Raw genomic sequence first — 16,724 nt, 5'->3', positions numbered from 1 at the left:
CAATGCTTCGGTTTATTCATCTTGACCCAAAGTCAAAACAACAACAGAGCAGCAATGTTCCCTCTCCAAGCACTCGTAAAGAGGCTTAACAGTACAGGGCAGCTGTAATAATAAAACAACAATAAATAATAAGAGTAAAATAACAAATAATAACAACACAACAATAACAGTAATGGCAACAATAATAAACACAGCCTAGATGGAATTTGAAGAGCAAAAACCTGCGTCCATTATGGAGAAAAGAGCAGAGGGAGGCATCTGCATCAGGGGATAAATAAATGGGATGCAGAGCCAGGAGAGGGCTGAGAGCATCTGGGAGAAGTGGCTGGATTTTGGGAGTTACTCTCAGGCAAAGCTGCTGAGAGCTGGGGAAGCCAAGCAGGACCAGCAGTCACTGCACATCTGCACTGGGTCAGAGTCAGAGAGGAGGGCTGAGACTGAGATAAAAAATGGGGGGAAAGATAAAATGCCTGCTCCTAGTTAACTAAACCAAGGTAGCACAAACAGTCCTAAATCTGTTGTTTTTCAGCCAGGCTTGACTTTGTAGCCTTGATGTTTCTATAAAAAGAAATGTGTTTGGTTGCTCAAAGAAACAGTAATAAATAAGATTCTACAGATATTGCCTGACAAATCTATTAAAAGTTGTAGATATTCTAAGTACTTACAATTCCAGCTTCTTTGTGTAAGAAGATGCAATACATCACTGACTGCTCTAAACACACTCTTTCTTTATAGATAAAAAATAGGACAGTCTATAGACACAGGCACGGAATCCTACCTACTGGGATGAATGAAGGGTTTGTGTGTATGACAATTATTTTCTCAGATGATATGTTGTAATGATAGATATGGTGGGTGGAGTCAGGTTATTTCACAACCTGAGGAAATGAGAAGCAGCATTGTACAAGATTTCACTGGCCAAAGCCACCTCCTGCCCCTGGCATCCCCTCCCCTAGGCAAAGATACTTTCTGCTCTGCAGGCTCAGCTGTGGCTCACATCCCCACATCCCTGGAAGGTTTGAGGTGACAAAGGAAAGGGGACAGAACCACCTTGCAGATCCAACAGCTCCCACTGGGGCTGTGTGGGCAAAGGGGCCCACACTGGAAACCTCTTCCAGGCTGGAATGCTGAATCCTTACTGAGATTCTCCCAGAGAACAATCAGCTCCCTTGCCAACACTCAAAGCAATAAACCTGCTTCAAAAAGAGCTACACAGAAATTAGCTGAGGACTCTTCCAATTAAGCCTTTCAGGATGGAAAGGGACACAATGATAAAACTCATTGAATGTAGACAAGAATGACATCCAAGGAGTAGGAGATCCAGATAACAGGAATTTGATCAGCTTTGGTAATGGGAAATCAGGGTAGACAGAGTTAGAGAGCTTTCTGGAGACAGCCATGAGCTTCTGTATGTGCCATGGACAAGCACCATTGTTGGGAGCTATGACAGTCATTATTTGTGTGACAAAGTGCTGGTCCTGCACTACAGAGACTGCAGTGTCTGCCTGCACACAGAAAAGCCATCTGGGCTCTTGGTGGACAGATGCCAGGATTAAAATAATACTTTTCACAAATACTGGGAGAAAACTTCCCACAATAAACATCTCCAAGCCACCATCATTGTGCAGAACGAAGCAAAGAGCTGGTGAGTGGAACTCAGACCTGTGACACCCCTGGGCAGGGGGCTCAGGAGGGAGGGCTGGGGTCCCAACACCAAGCACAGACCCTCAGGAACCCCAGCCAGGCCCTGCAGGTGACAGAGCAGCCCAGAGGACACCATCAGCCATCAGAGCCACCTCCCATGGAATCAGTTTCATTGCTTTCTGCTTCTACTTCCTTTTTTTTTAAGACACATCATCTTTTAACAGGACAGAAAGGTCTTCGTATTTTTGATTCTGGAAGAATATATTATGCATATGATTCCTGGCATGTTTGATATTGAAAATAGCATTAATAATGCATCATAAGATGCCTTTAGCAGGGCTCATCATTCTTTTTGCCTCCTGACTTGCAATTCAGACATCAAGGCTAATTGGAAAATGTGTTTTCTAGATAGTTTTTGAAATCAATGTTCCACTGCACTTAAAAATAAATTAATAATTCCCCAGCCCAGAGTACCAATATTTTAAGCAAAACATAGCCTAAGCAAGCTATTGTTACAGTATTGTTACAGTGATGTTACAAATAATGAAAATTCTAAATGTCTGATATGGTCTCTTGATCATTGTTGGTTTCTATTTCTGACAAAATGTTATAAATAATTAGTTTAGACAAAAAACCTTTTTGAGTCTGTGGTGCATCTCAAATTATTATAATAGAAAGAAAATGAAATATTGCCTATGGCTGAGTTCCCACTTCCTTTTTTTATTTTTTATTTTTTTTTTTTAGGATTTCAGCAGTCTATAGATCTGAATGCAAGAAAATGTCTTTTCCTCTGAAAGGGTTTCATGCTAAGCCAAAGTGCTCTGCCAGTTTAATCTCCTCACATGCTGGTTCTGTGGTGTTGGGTTTTTCCTTTCTTTACAAATGTTTGTCACAAATGGTGTGTTGTTCACTCTGCTGCAATGTGGATAGAAGAAAATCTGTTGGAAATTACATGGAAAAATACAGTAAGCAGACAGTAAGTCTGGAAGCACTACATCAAAAGAAGAATTGCCAAGACAGGCATTGTCATGTACACGTGGCTGTGTTGCGCATTTCCTGCACACATCCCATGAGGACTTTTGTCTCTCTGCTCTTTAGATAAAGATTAAATACAGACTAGTTTGATAAAACATGTTAAACAAAAATACAATCAAATGTTGGTGACTCAGTTGAAGCTTCCAAAGGAATATACTTTATTGACCACGCTCATGTTTTGGGTTCAGAACAAACCTTCTCATCAAAGCTAGGATCAGACACCAGGGAAAGCCAAGCCCAGGCACACAGGACACTTCCACAATTCCAGAGACTTGGATCCAGAGCCCTGCTTTTAACCCAGAGCTTGCTGGCACACAGCACCTTGTCTTGAAGATCTCAGCTCTAAACAGAACCACCAGGCACTATCATGGGTTCAGGTCCCTCCTGGGCTGCCCCTCCTGCACATCAGTGTGAGCCCTCAGCAGCTTTAGGGAAAATCTCAGTTTCCACAAGGTGAAAAGCCCCATGAACAGACCAACCTGATGCTTCCCAGTGTAAAGCAAGTTCTGAAACTTACCTTTGATGAAATAATACCCAATTTAAACTAAAAAAACCAAACCAAAACAAAACCACCCCCTTACCTCAAATCCCACCATACAATAACAGGGCTCTGTGGATGAAAGTCTAGCCAAAGTTTTGTTTAGGATTAGATCAATTCCAACAGCTTTAACAGACATGTGTCAAATCCTGACTGACCTGATTTTTTTTCCCTCACAGATTAATCCCTCAACCATAGTTAGCTTTAACCCATTGATGGGCAGACCATGTTTACAAAACCTTAACAAAACCCTGCAACTCCTTAGCCACACATCCATAGCTTACAGAGAATCCTATACCTGGACTTACTGTGTGTGTCTGGTTACCTGTCTGCATCACACACACACACACACCTAGATCCCACCCACTGATTTATTGTCCTAACTTTTACACAGTTTGCTGGGTTTGTTCAGTGCCAAACCTAGCTGGGTGTCAGTGATGTGAATACATGATCATTTATAGTAAAACAGAAACATTAAGAGGATTTCAGGACTGGAAGACACGTGCAACAAGCTCAGCACAGGTATTTTAACCCCACAAGTTTAATGTCCTCTGTGCAGTGTCTAACTTTTACACCTCTTATGGCTAAATTGCAGAAAGTGAAACACTTCATTAGAAACAGCAACTACTGTGTAGGAAGCTAATTTTTCTTTTTTCTCAGATACTCCACAACACCCAAGATACAAAAATACTTCAGAGTTATTGCAATAATATTACCATAGTACACCTATCCAAATTCTCATCTGAAGTGGAGCAAGTCAGAATAATTCCACTGATCTGTGTAGGATTATCAGCAAGGAATGATTTTCAGACTTAATTCCATCCATTTAACATTGTGTCATTCCATTATCTTGATCACAAACAAACAGTTTGAGTAATGCCATCCATTTTCCCAAGGAACTCATGCCTGTGTAATTAGCTACAATCAACTGTAACACAGATGGCATCGTATGATCCAAAAGCACTTTATGGAAACATTTTCAGCATGTTATTAACATCCCTAAATAACTATTTAATGCTACCTCTCCAGCCCTCTTCTGCATGAACACACAACACAGCTGGGTCTGAGAATGGAAAAGGCAGTATTTAACTGCAACACTGTTATAAAAGGTTTTCAGTTCTTGGATTTATTCAATTTATAAATGAACTTGAAAATAACAGACTCTACTGTGGCAACAAAAACATTGCCTTTTAGATTCCAGAATTCAGACTGATTTCCAGAGTGATTCATCCTCATCAAACTCAGCTTTGAGGAGCTGGGCAGTGTGAAAGTGCACTGACTGGAGGAGGAACCTTTCTTTAGGCTGACCATGGTTATAAAAAAAAGATATTTCTGTTTGTCAGTCTGGGTTTTTTTGTTTGGTTGGTTGTTTTTTCCCCAATATATGCATGCCCAATTCTAAACCAAAATAAAATTCTGCATTTAACAGCAATGGACAAGCATCTGAATAGAAAGAGCATTATCCTCCCAGATGGAAAGTTGCAAATTATGCCCATGAAACTCCAATGAAAGGCTGCTCCTTCAGCTTGAAAAAATGAGGATCAGATTACTTCAAATCTGATTTTTCATTACTAAATATCCTAGTTGAAATAACCTTTTCTTGACAGTTGCTCAGACTCCCCTCCCCAATTTCAGCCCATCCCTGCCCATTTATTTAAGAGTGACCGTGTCCCTTGGCTCATAAACAGATATAGAAAGAAAGCAAAACCCCCTAACAGACTTGTTGGAACCATTGCTGTATCATTACCTGTAGTAATCTGTAACAATAATTGATGTGGTGATGCTTTAGGAGGTCAGGCTGCAGGACCCACCAGAGGCAACAGGGCTGAGGGTTAGCACCATTCCTCTCCCACAAACATCTGCTTGACAGGGCTGGTCCTGGCGGGGGATGGAGGTCCAAAATCTCATGGAGTCAAGTGTGAGCCTGCCACAGATGGAAAGATAGTCCCTAGGAAAGGCAGAGAGAGCTTTAGGTAAATGCTGGTGAAAGGGAGATCTTTTGCATTAGAGACAACGTGCTGCTCTTCACACCAGGCAAGGTTCTGGCAAGAACATTGATAGAGAAGATAAATCCAATTTAGAGAGGACAAATGAGCTCAGAAAAGGGAAGCTGTTCAAATACCACATTACCACCACTTAAGATTTAGTGCTCAGCTTCACACCATGGGGCTTCTGATCACTTGAAGTGGGCAGCACTAAATGAACACTCAGTGTGAGAACTGGAGCTGGGGTGGGAGGCTAATGAACACAAGGACCATTTGTGTGCATGGTCACACCAGCAGCTGGAATTATTTCAGGTGTGTGGATTTCCATCACACCATAACATCAGAGCATGTGGAAGGGGAATAATAAACAATTCTGGAAATTATCATGTGCTTTGGGGGTTATTGACTTGGCTTTATATTCCTTCCTGAAAGAAGCTGGTGATTCAATATGTCAGAGCTCTGTAGGATCCAGTGGGAACACTGCTTTTTGATTACTGGTGTTCACCCATGTACTTGTACAATCTCACATAAATCGGGAGCCAACAGCAGAGGAGTTTGTCTTCTTAAATGAAAGAGTTGTAGAAACACACATAAGAGCTCTAAGTTATACACAGATTCAAAAGATGAAACAAGGGAGCTGAGACTGTCAGTTTGGGTTAAAAAGCCCAGTCAGAGCAGTGGTTTTAGTGCCCTGCTGTGGGTGCATGGGGGGTCGGATGTCACTGCTGCTGACCTTGGCAAGGTACTTTCTGTCAGTAGGTGCCATGCATTTATCAGATGTACATGGCTGAGAAATTTTAAGCTATAATCTGATTTTTTTTAAAGCTGATCTGAACTGAGATGCTACATCCAGCTTTCTAGTCAATTTGCTTGGCATGCAGATAGCTGTATCTCTATCATTATGGAACAGATCAGTAAGAGGGTTTAAGGCTTCCTTGCACCATGGAAAAACCAGATCCATTCTGAAATACTCCAAGTTTTTAAAAGGAATAAAAAGGTCAGGGTTTTTTCAACCTAACTTTAACATTCAAAGTGAAAGGATCCATTCCCCTGGCACAATACTGGAGGGACCCTCGAAGCTAAGCACGTGTGTATGAAAGTGAACAGAAATTACACCATCTCACTGAGCCTGCTGCTCCCTGCATGGCAAATGTACAAGAGGATTAAACATCCAAGAGTACCATGTGGCCTCTACTTGCCAACAAAAGACATCCAGGGACTGAAGTACAAATTATTTAAAAAACCAAACCAAACCAAAACAAGCCCAGAAAAGCTCCCACCACAACAGCAACTTCTTGGCTGCTGTCATGAGAGTTTGATGTGACTGAAACTGAAAAGCAGCTCTGAAAGCTCTCCTGATCCTAGCTGCTCCCCAGCTGGGAGATGCTAAAGGACAAAGTACTCCCTCCCAAGCAGATATCTCCCTCTCAAGGACTTGTGCAGATGACTGGGAAAAGTTATTGCCTGACTTTTCATTGCGAAAAATGCTGTCTAAAAGAGCTGGGGAGACATTCTCATAGACAGATGGATAAAAGCTGCAGGGGAGCTCTTTCCCAGCTACTTGCTTATTGTGGCTTCTGGGTAATCTGGGATTTGAAATCAGGGTTTTCCAATCTTTCAGCACCCTGCACTTAGTCCTTCAGAGAAAGTTGTTTCTCCTGTGGGTTGCACTACACTGATCTTTAGCTAAGAGGATGCATCCATCTGGCTCCTGACTTTCCAGCTGATCACTGCTCATAGCAGTCCTGCCTGCAGGAACCCCACCAGCATTCCTGAGGGCACAGGAAAGGCTGCTTGCCAGTGTCCATTGCCCTAACAACTGCTGCCATCCACAGCCAGGCCAGTTCCCCATGGGATGGAGTGTTCTGCAAAGCTCCAGGAGGCTGGAGACGTGGCCGCCCTGCTCCAGGGTAACCCGAGTCAGTTAAAGTTTTGGCAAAAAATATGTAAGAACTATGCAAACAGACGTAGATCACTACAGACACAAGAGAAGCCCATGCCCCAGCAGCTGTGCTGATGTTCCTGTGACCACGCACAGACAGCTGCCTGCCAGCAGGCAGAAGGGTGTCACAACCTAAGCATCAGCTTTGGGGTTGGCAGACATGACCTCCATGAAACCTTGCACATAAATGTGTTAGGGGTGCAAGAACATAAACCTGAATCTCAGCTTCACACTGAATGTAAGTGTCCAGCCCTTATGGGCAATTAACTGCTTGAGAAGATTTAGCACTGTGATCTGTAAGAAACTGTAGTCATGGATGGGGGATAGAAACAAAGGAGGAATTATTACTAAAATGGGGAGATTCACAGCTGTGAGCTCTGAGGACCAGAGCTAGGGCTGTCAGTGTTTGATATTCTGCTGGCAACCTGTAAAAAAAAAAAGAAAGAGTAAAGGGGAGGATACCAAAACGTGCAGATAATACAGGGTTATTTAGGTCAGTCAAAGTGAGAGGGGAATATAAAGCAAGAAAAAGGAAGAAGAAAAAAAAATACAATAACTTCAAACTAGAAAATTGTGTAACTAGGCAACATGAAATTCAGTATGGGAAAGTACAAGATAATCTATATTTAAAAATACAGTGACACATCCTGCACACACAAAGATTTAGAAGGAAAGATCAAGTCATGGCCGAGGAGATCCACTGTGTACACAGCTAGGTAAACAAGATATTAGATTGTTATAGCAGGAGATGAGAAATAAGATGAAAAGCATTGTAATGTTGGAGAAAGATAAGGGATAGGTACTCATTATTACACTCATATTCGTCTAAAAGAAACATAATAGGCACAACCAGGTAATAAAATAAGGATCTGTGAGTTTTTAAGAGACATTAATCAAGAAGTTATAAAATGATTGATACTAAGTAGGTGAAAAGGATGTTTGATTTACTTTTCCCAGCAGTGCAGGAACAGGAAGCTCCCAGGGGCATGGGCAGGAGGTGGGTACATGGGTTTGCCAGGGCAGAACTGAGTCTCCTGCACACAGAGAGACTGGCAGCAGCTCAGGGTCATTCTGCTGCTCCTGGGCTGAGGCCACCACAAGGCAAATCCATCCCAGGATGATGAGGCTGCTGCTCTGAGTGACAGGGTGCAGGGGGACAGTGGCACCACCCAGCTCTGACACAGCCTGTGGCAGCATCACCAAAGGTACCACAGCACCTCCAGCAGCAGCCACCTGGGGTTCAGCCTCCCTGACTGAGCAGCAGTGAACCAGGGTCTGCTGCTCCTGTTTTGATCGCACAGATCTCAGCAGCATTTCACCCAAACCAGGATTGCTTTCCAATGTCAAATGTTTTAATGGTAATCCATGAATGCTCCTGTATCCCAGCACTACCTGCAGCTCCTCAGGTGTAAGGAAACCCAGCTGGCTTTCCTTCAACAACCACAGCTCCCTCCTCCCCACGTAAACTTGTTCTCTGGACTTGACAAACAGTTCTGTAGAATTAAGAAGATGAAAAACTTCAGAAAGCAAACAGTCTTTGGTTGTGCCTTTGAACCACTGAAAAGTGGTATAGAAGCAAGTATAACTAATGCAGCTTTTACAGCTTCAGCAAATAAATAGCCATGCAAAGCCTGGAAAAGTACCAGGCCTTAGCTAGACAGAGATTTATAAACATGAGGAAAGCTGAGAATTCTCTCCAACAGAAAACCATTAGCTGCTTTACTGCTGGGGATGTACAGGCAGTGGAAGAATCACCTGGCACCTCAACACCCCACAGCTCCATCTGTGAGAGGAAAACAAACAGCATTTCCCTTTCCATCCAGAAGAAAGCTTCCCAGTCCTGCTGCCATCCCTTCCCAACAGACCCTCTGCAAGCACTGCTGACCCCTGCTCCCCCTGGCAGGTGGGGGCTGCCCTGTTCTGTCCCTCTCTGCCCTGTCCTGTCCTGTCCTCTCCTGCCCTCTCCTGTCCTTTCCTGCCCTGTCCCCTCCTGCTGTGCTCACTCCTGTGTCAGGGATGTGGGCAGATGCAGAGCTGCCTCCAGAAGTCCCCGCAGGATCAGTGACAGCCAGAGCTCCGCACTCTGCCTTTGGAGGGGAAGGGGCCACCACCTCACCCTGTGAAGGGCCATGCAAGCCCGAGCCTGGCAAGACAGGAATGCAACTGTACGCTTCCAAAGGCTGAAAAAAACTCACACTTCAATGAGATTTTAAAACAATTTCAGACAAGAAATAGACTCGAGAAGGAATCTGGACAGCCTTTCCTCACCTCTGCTTCAACTCCATCAGCGCAGCATCTCCTGGCTTGTCACAGCTCCAGCTCCGAGGGGGCTGTGACTCAGCAAAGGGAGCAGCTTTTTATTTTTCAGATGGAACTTACCAAACCGTGCCAGTATTATGGGGAGGATCTGCTTCCTGGATCCACCTCTCTGCCAGCCTCTCTTGAGATATTTCCACTGAACCCTCCCCATCTGGTTACATTATGACAACAGGGAACCGCTGCTTTGGGAAAAAATCTAATGCAAGCCTGAATGGGAACAGGGCTGAGCGAGTCAGAAAAAAATCCCAACCTCTGTCTACGCTGCATTTGCAAGAAAAGGCGGTGTCTTTCCCTTAGCACAGGAATTGTGCTGCTCCTTGTCAGGAATCCTTCCATCTGCCATGCAGCTCTGCAGAAGAGCAGCCCCCTGGCAGGATCCTGCTGCCTCCCCCTGCTCTGCTGCCCCTGCCCACCGGGAGCATCCCTCTGGCCCTGCCAGGGACACAGAGCAGTGACAACGTTAAAGTCCCATCTCTTACACCGACCTGGGCAGCTCAGCTGGTCATTAGGCAGTGCATGGCAATGTGTATCGGGTAGGATGAGCTGTTCCCAGGAATTCTGGACACCCACAGCTCCAGGCCAGCTCCAGAGGCAGCCATCAGGTCTGAGACACAAACCTGGTAACATTCCATCTCCTGGGTGCACAGGGCTCCCCTGTGCCATGAACAATTAGCCTGTTACTGGGGAGCAGGAAAGCTGAAAATTTACTTCCAGAAGCATCTACCCAAGAAGCACTTGAGATTTCAGCCTGTGATAAATTAGCAAACATGTACTTTAATTACATACATCCTTTCCCTTAATTTTTTTTTTTTTTAATTAGAATCAAGAATGAGAATGCTGTTTGCATACAAGGATTTTCTTTTTTCTTTCCTACTGCTAGTATAACTGAATCCCAACGAGACTCTGCAAATCTCCATGGCTTTAATGAAGTCCTCAGGGTTACAAAACTTCTGATGATCAGGCTTTTGAGATACAGAGTACTCCAGCAGCACCCAAAAATTGGTGCAACAAAGATAAGTATACAATTTTTGCATCTACCTGCAGCCTGTTTAAATCAATGAAATATTAAAGATCATCAGCTATAATTTGGCAAAGGGTTAGCCCATGGTTGAGGGATGTGCAGTAAAGAGAAAAGCCGATGAGCCCTCCAAGACCCTTGGATTCCCAAGAGTCTTCTGTTGCTGCCCTGGGGTGGGTCCTGCCTGCCACCAGGGGTATTTCCAAAGTTGGTGCTTTCTCCCCATGACCCACACCCAGCCCTGTGTCAGAGATGACACCTGTGCCACAGGACATGACGATGGACAAGGTGAGGAGCAGGAGTTCATTGTCCTCACATCAGCAGCTGTTCTGTCTCCAGCATCTATGGATCCAAACAAACATACAGAGAGAAACACTGGGCAAGAGCTGATGCAGTGTAAAAGGAGAAACAAAAGGTATAGTCGTGAGTTCTAGAATGGATTAAAGGAGTGAATGAGTGAGGAAAAAGTGAAGAATAAAATTTTCCTGGCATGCTGGAGGCCATAAAGTGAATACTTAAATAAAATAATAGAAGAAAAAAATCAATATTAGCCTGAAGGGCTACAGAATCAGTTTAAAATAGCAAGACTCGAAAGCCCCAAGGACACTGCACAACACAGCCTGTCCTGCCCGCTTGGCTGTCCTCCTGCTCCAAAAGTTCCTGCTCCCAGCCAGACAGCACAGTGGCCTCCCTGCCATGGGGCACCCGGCTGAACCCTCCCACCAGATCCACCCTGTCACACACAGCTACAGCAACACCTCCCTCCCTCTGATATAAGGGAGAAAGATGGGAGGAAAGGCTGAACACCTCTGCTTCTTACTCACGGATCTTGTATGCTGTCTGCTGCCTGATCTCCATTGCGTTGTTTGTGTTAAAATATCCTTAAAATGGAAATAAATTATGCCATTCTGAGCCACGTAGACATTTTCTGTCATCAAAGTTTGTCTTGTCTCACCCTTCTGCCCTTCTTGGCTTCCTTATGTGATGGGTCAAGGTGAAAAAAATATTTTAGGTTAACCCACAGTGTTCCTTCCCTCCCCACAGCCAGACCCCATCCTTCCCTGCCGGGTGGGAGCTGCCACAGCGTCCTCCCCAGCAGGATTATTTGGCACCTCCCATCTGCAGGATTACCATCCCTCTCGCTAACGGGATTTAAAGAAAGGGTCACTTTCCCGGCTGGCAAACGGGCTTGTAGCCAACGAGATTTCGGAAACAAATACATCGTGGGGAACAACTCACCCGGGCAGCGGCTTCACCCCCCGCGCCAGCAGCGCTCGGATCCCTCCCGAGCGGAGCAGCTGCGGTTGCTATGGAGCCCCTGATCCGGGATGGATTTCAGAGCTGTCTGGAGCAGACTGCGGCTGCATCCCTGCATCCCTGCATCCCTGCATCCCTGCCCTGCGCTTTCTCTTCTCTTATTCTCTCTCTCTCTCTTTTTTTTTTTTTTTTTTTTTTTTAAAATCTCTTTAACCAGAAGGACAACAGCAGCTCTGCTGCAGCTCAGTGAATGATATTTACAGGAAGGTCTCACAGGGCCACAGGCAGTATCTGAAGCACACAGCTACTGTGGTACTGTGGTGAACTTTTGCTGACTTAAGAATTTTTACGATGGGTTTATTTCTCAGTGACTCTAGTCAAAATATTAAGATAAAAAACTTGTGACAATGATGAATGAGATTTGATTTTTTAGAATTGTCTACATTAAAAACAAGAGCTTAAAAGGCTGCTTTTAAAACATTTTCTTCCAGGAATTATATGTCTGTGTAGGGTGATGAGGGAGGAGCTTAAAGGGAAAAAGCATTTTCCCAATAAAGAGAAACATTTCTGAGCTGCAGAACCCTGTCAGGATGAGGCAGGGATCTGTTCCTGCTCCAGCCCAGTCAGCTCCAGCAAACCCACTCAAGAGGGGTTTGGAGAGGAAAGCTTCTTACTCAGCCATGAAGCAGGATGGGTTTTCCCTGCTATTGCCAAAGAGGAGGGACCTATAAATTTTGTTCTTTGTCCTTTATCATCTGTGATGACTTAGCAACAAATGCTAAAAATAATTGTTCATGCTTCATCCTCAAAATAGATGTAGTAAAATGCTTAAAAAAAGAAAAAAACAAACCAACCCTGAAACTCATACTCCACAGAGAATATTACAAATGTTTCAGCATCTAAATTTAACTTTACAAAAAGGTACTTGCAAACCTGCCAGCTGTGACGTCTTGCTCTAGAGGTTTTGCTCTATAAGCTCCTTTCCAGCCCTCTTCTCATGAATGAGACAGCAATTAAGATAGTCACCTATTTCTGAAAAGCAGTCTAACAAAGTGCTTACAATCTACTGCACAGAAGCACTTTCGGAAAACAATGATCTACAACTGTTATGAGTTGTAGAAGGAATGACACGACATTCTCATCTCCAGAGGCAAGTTTGTGCCTTTCAGGTTTTCACTTCCTTCATGTTGCTGATGTTTAAGGCAAATTCTATAGACAGGCAGCAGACAGGACACCACCCAGATCCAGGAATTGGTTTGAATTTCCCTATGAAAAAACAATAAATAACTACATTTTGGTAACAAACTGCTACTAATCCCACTTGCATCCCTGGTGGTGTAAATTTAGATGTAATAAAGCTGATTTTGCCCTTAAATAACAAGAAATAATGTCTCAAAATTTCAACTCCATGTGAGCCAACCTAGAGATTAGAATCCAAAATTCCAAAGACACCTGAGGGACCCAGACTTGCACGTATATTGCTTTAAATAGATGAGTCACGTTAGTATGAAATAAGCATCCATAAAATTATGTTCATAACCACAACCCTGAGCCAGCAAACCAAAGATAAGCCGTGTGAAAAGTCACTGATAAACCAAAATTACCCTTTTAAAAACAGCATCTAAGGCTCTGTGTGCTACCAAAGTGCTCACCCTGGGGAAGGGCCCTTGCCTGTTTCCCACATCAGGAAATGTCTCAGTTCACTTCAGTGAATGTGTACTTCTAGGTCCTTTGGCTGGAACAGTAATTATTGCCCTTTATGAGAAAACACTTTAGGTCCTTAGTGTTGATCATGGTGTGTGTGTGTGTGTAAATCTGTCATAAAAAATAGTTTCTCTTTTGCACACTTTGATTTCCCTTTTCTACGCAAGTTTTCACTCTACAGAAAGCCTCATATCTAAACAGCTCTATTAAAACAATTGTTTCTTGGTATGGCATTGTTTAATGAATTGATCACAGCAATCTGAAACAGACAGATCACACCCAATACTGAACACCTCAGCATATTATCAAAACACTAAAGATTATTTCTACCAGAAGCTCAGAATCTTCCTGGGTACCTCAGGGGATTATGCCTTGGGGGTACTTGTGCACACAAGCTTAGGAACAGCAGTACTTAAAGAAGTGACAAAGAAATAGTGGATGCTAAGGCAAGAGAAATGATGAGGCTTTAAACCAGAGGGTTGGCTGGAGGCAAGAGCAATGTTTTTGACAGTTTCCAGGACAGTTTTTTTAATAACTGAATGACCTGGTTTATACAGTAATATCTTTAAACCCTGTTCCAGAGATGCATATGTTGCTTTAACAAATCCTTGCATCTTTTGCTCTCTATCTTCCAGCCATGATTTGGGGATTTAAGTGTACACCTACTTCAGTGTAGACTTTCCTTCCCAGGAGGTTCATCTGCTCTCTAGCTGACTAGCAGTACTTGATACCACTGTTTGTTGATTGACATAAACATATAAACAGAAGAAAACCAGTCAGGCCTGTATAATATTCACCAGTGTCAAATGCAGTTGCTGAGTGACTTATTTTTAAATGACAGTAATGGTGCTTTTAGCAGCAGCACCTATGTTTCTTTAGTTATGGATATGTCTATTCATAACTGAGTTAATCAGCAACCTTTCCCACTCATGTAACTGATGCTGCTCTTACAGTAAAAAAGCACATTGAACATTTCTGACAGCATCAGGGGGATGGAAAGCAGTTATTGTGTTGAGATAGGCAACTAAGCCAGACCTGTTGCTGATGCCCAGGCCCCTGCCAGTACCAGTAAACACTGGTGTGTGTTTGAGTAAGGGTCTTGCTTGTGGGGAAACAGCTCAGGTTTTTCAAAAGCAAGCAGTGCTGATGCAAGTCTGCTCCTGCTGAGTGTCTCAGCTCTCTCTATCTTTAGCTGATGGAAGAAATATCTTGCATTGTTTTCTTCCACATGAAGTCTGTACACTCAGAGAATGTCCAATTCTTCTCTAGGAAAGGTGCATTCATGGTGAGCCCTGAAGATCATCTGCTCTCCACTCCTGATGTTCTCCATGGGAGACACTGGTGAACAAATACAAGCCCTGCTGTCCCCAGGGTCTGCTTCATCTCCTCGCCATACCTGTCTCTCTGGAGCACTGGACAGAGAGGGTGATAAGGGAGTCAAAAAGAGTTTAACACACGACTTGCCCTTCTCCTTAGCAAAACCCAGACTTTCCATGGACACTATGCAACCTCAGCTCTCCTAGGCTATCCATGGCACAGATTCCCCAACCTCATCTTAACTTTTGGAAGGAAAAAAAAAATCCTCACAGTGTACTTCTCATAATGCTATGTATTTTGTAAGTAAAGGGTGGGGTAAAGTTTTATGCTGTAAGCTTTTTCCCAAATTTGTCCAAGTCCTTTACCAAGCAGCACATTACACAGCAGCAGAGCTCACTCCAGCTGCCTGTGGGTGTTCTGAGGGTTTTATTCATCTTCCTGCTCTCCTGTGGGTTTGGATGTGCCATTCTGTCAATACCAAATTAATTCTGGACATCTACTGCTGGTTACCAGGCACTTCTGAAGAAAGTCATTTCACACACTTCACTATTGCAGATTTTCCCTTTGAACAACCAAATATTAAAACAAACAAACAAACAAAGAAGAACAGGGCTGTATTTTTCTGCTCCTACTCTGATGATGAGTCTGACACAGACACTCAGTTACTGTCACCCTCCTGTGTGCTGCCTGCCTGGGCCAGTTCAGACACCTTACCCACCTCTCACTCCGTGCAGGACAGCTCCAGGGGTGCATTCACTCCTCTCTTCTGTTCCCCTTCCAGTCTCTGATACATCCAACTTTCTGGGCTGCCTACTTCTCCACTATATTTTTACCTAATTTTTTATCAGACCAAAATCATAAGGCAGTCGTAAGTGACACACAGGTATCTTGGTAAGAGTAGAAGGGAAAAAAAAAAAACAACCAAGAAACCAAAGAAAGCAATAAAAGTGCCTCTGTTCAGGATTTGCTTCCTGGCAGAGCTCCCCCAGACCCCTCTGCAGGCTCTGCCTAAATCCAGGCCAGGCTTCCCAGCCTGCTGGGCTCATTGACTGTAAGGAGGGGCACCTGGGAGCAAACCACCAGCTCCTTAACTCCTGCTCTGCCTGCATATATCCTAAGAGAAGTAAACAATAATGAGATTTCCCTTCCACTACAAGCTTGTAAAGTGGAGAAGTCCAGAGCTTTGGCAGTGGTGATTTTGTGCCTAATAATCGCATAAACTGGTATCAGCCTTATGTGGAAATAGAATTTCTTCATGTGCAAATCCAGGACTCAGCCACATGATCAGGGAAGTCTGGGAAAAGAAGAGAAACCTAAACCAAAATACCTCCCTTTGCTTCACAAGGTTGGTTTGATTTTTCTCTAGATGGGAGCTGCTTAGCGTTGCTATCTGATCTCGGGAGATGAAAACCAGCCTTTGCTACACTTTTTACAGTGAACAAACCTTTCTCAATGCATAACCCAGGGATATTTGAGCTGTTCAGCAATGAATGCCAGGTGTATTTACAGTCTACATTATGGGGCAGCAGAAAATAAGCCAGGAGGTGAAAAGGAGAGAAGCAGGACAGCCCAGTGCCTGGCCAGACCCTGCCCTTGCCACAGCCCCACCTCAGAACACCTGGCATGAATACTGAGAAAAAAGAAGACACCAGTAAAAGGTGAAAGTGTCAAATCGTATAATGAATCCTTTGGCAAGCAACATTAATAATAAATCATTCACCCCAGTGAGACAAGGCTGCCTTAGCCCTGCAGGTCCAGACCCTGCAGGGAGGGGAAGGCTCCTGCTGCTCCCAGCTCTGCTCCGAGCTGTGGCCACTGGGAGCCAACCTCTGAGTGGAAATATCAGGTGCTTGTTTACCAAAACAAGATCCACTGTGCTTCCTTCAAGAGAACTGCTAAAATAGATAGCTTTTATAGTAAAAAGTGGTGGCCAACCAGTAAGGTGTTTAAGTAGCTGTTAGAAAA

The sequence above is a fragment of the Calypte anna genome, chromosome 6 (assembly GCF_003957555.1).
Source record: "Calypte anna isolate BGI_N300 chromosome 6, bCalAnn1_v1.p, whole genome shotgun sequence".
Lineage (NCBI taxonomy): Eukaryota > Metazoa > Chordata > Aves > Apodiformes > Trochilidae > Calypte > Calypte anna.
The sequence above is the reverse complement of the archived record's forward strand: the minus strand, read 5'-3'. Positions refer to the sequence as shown.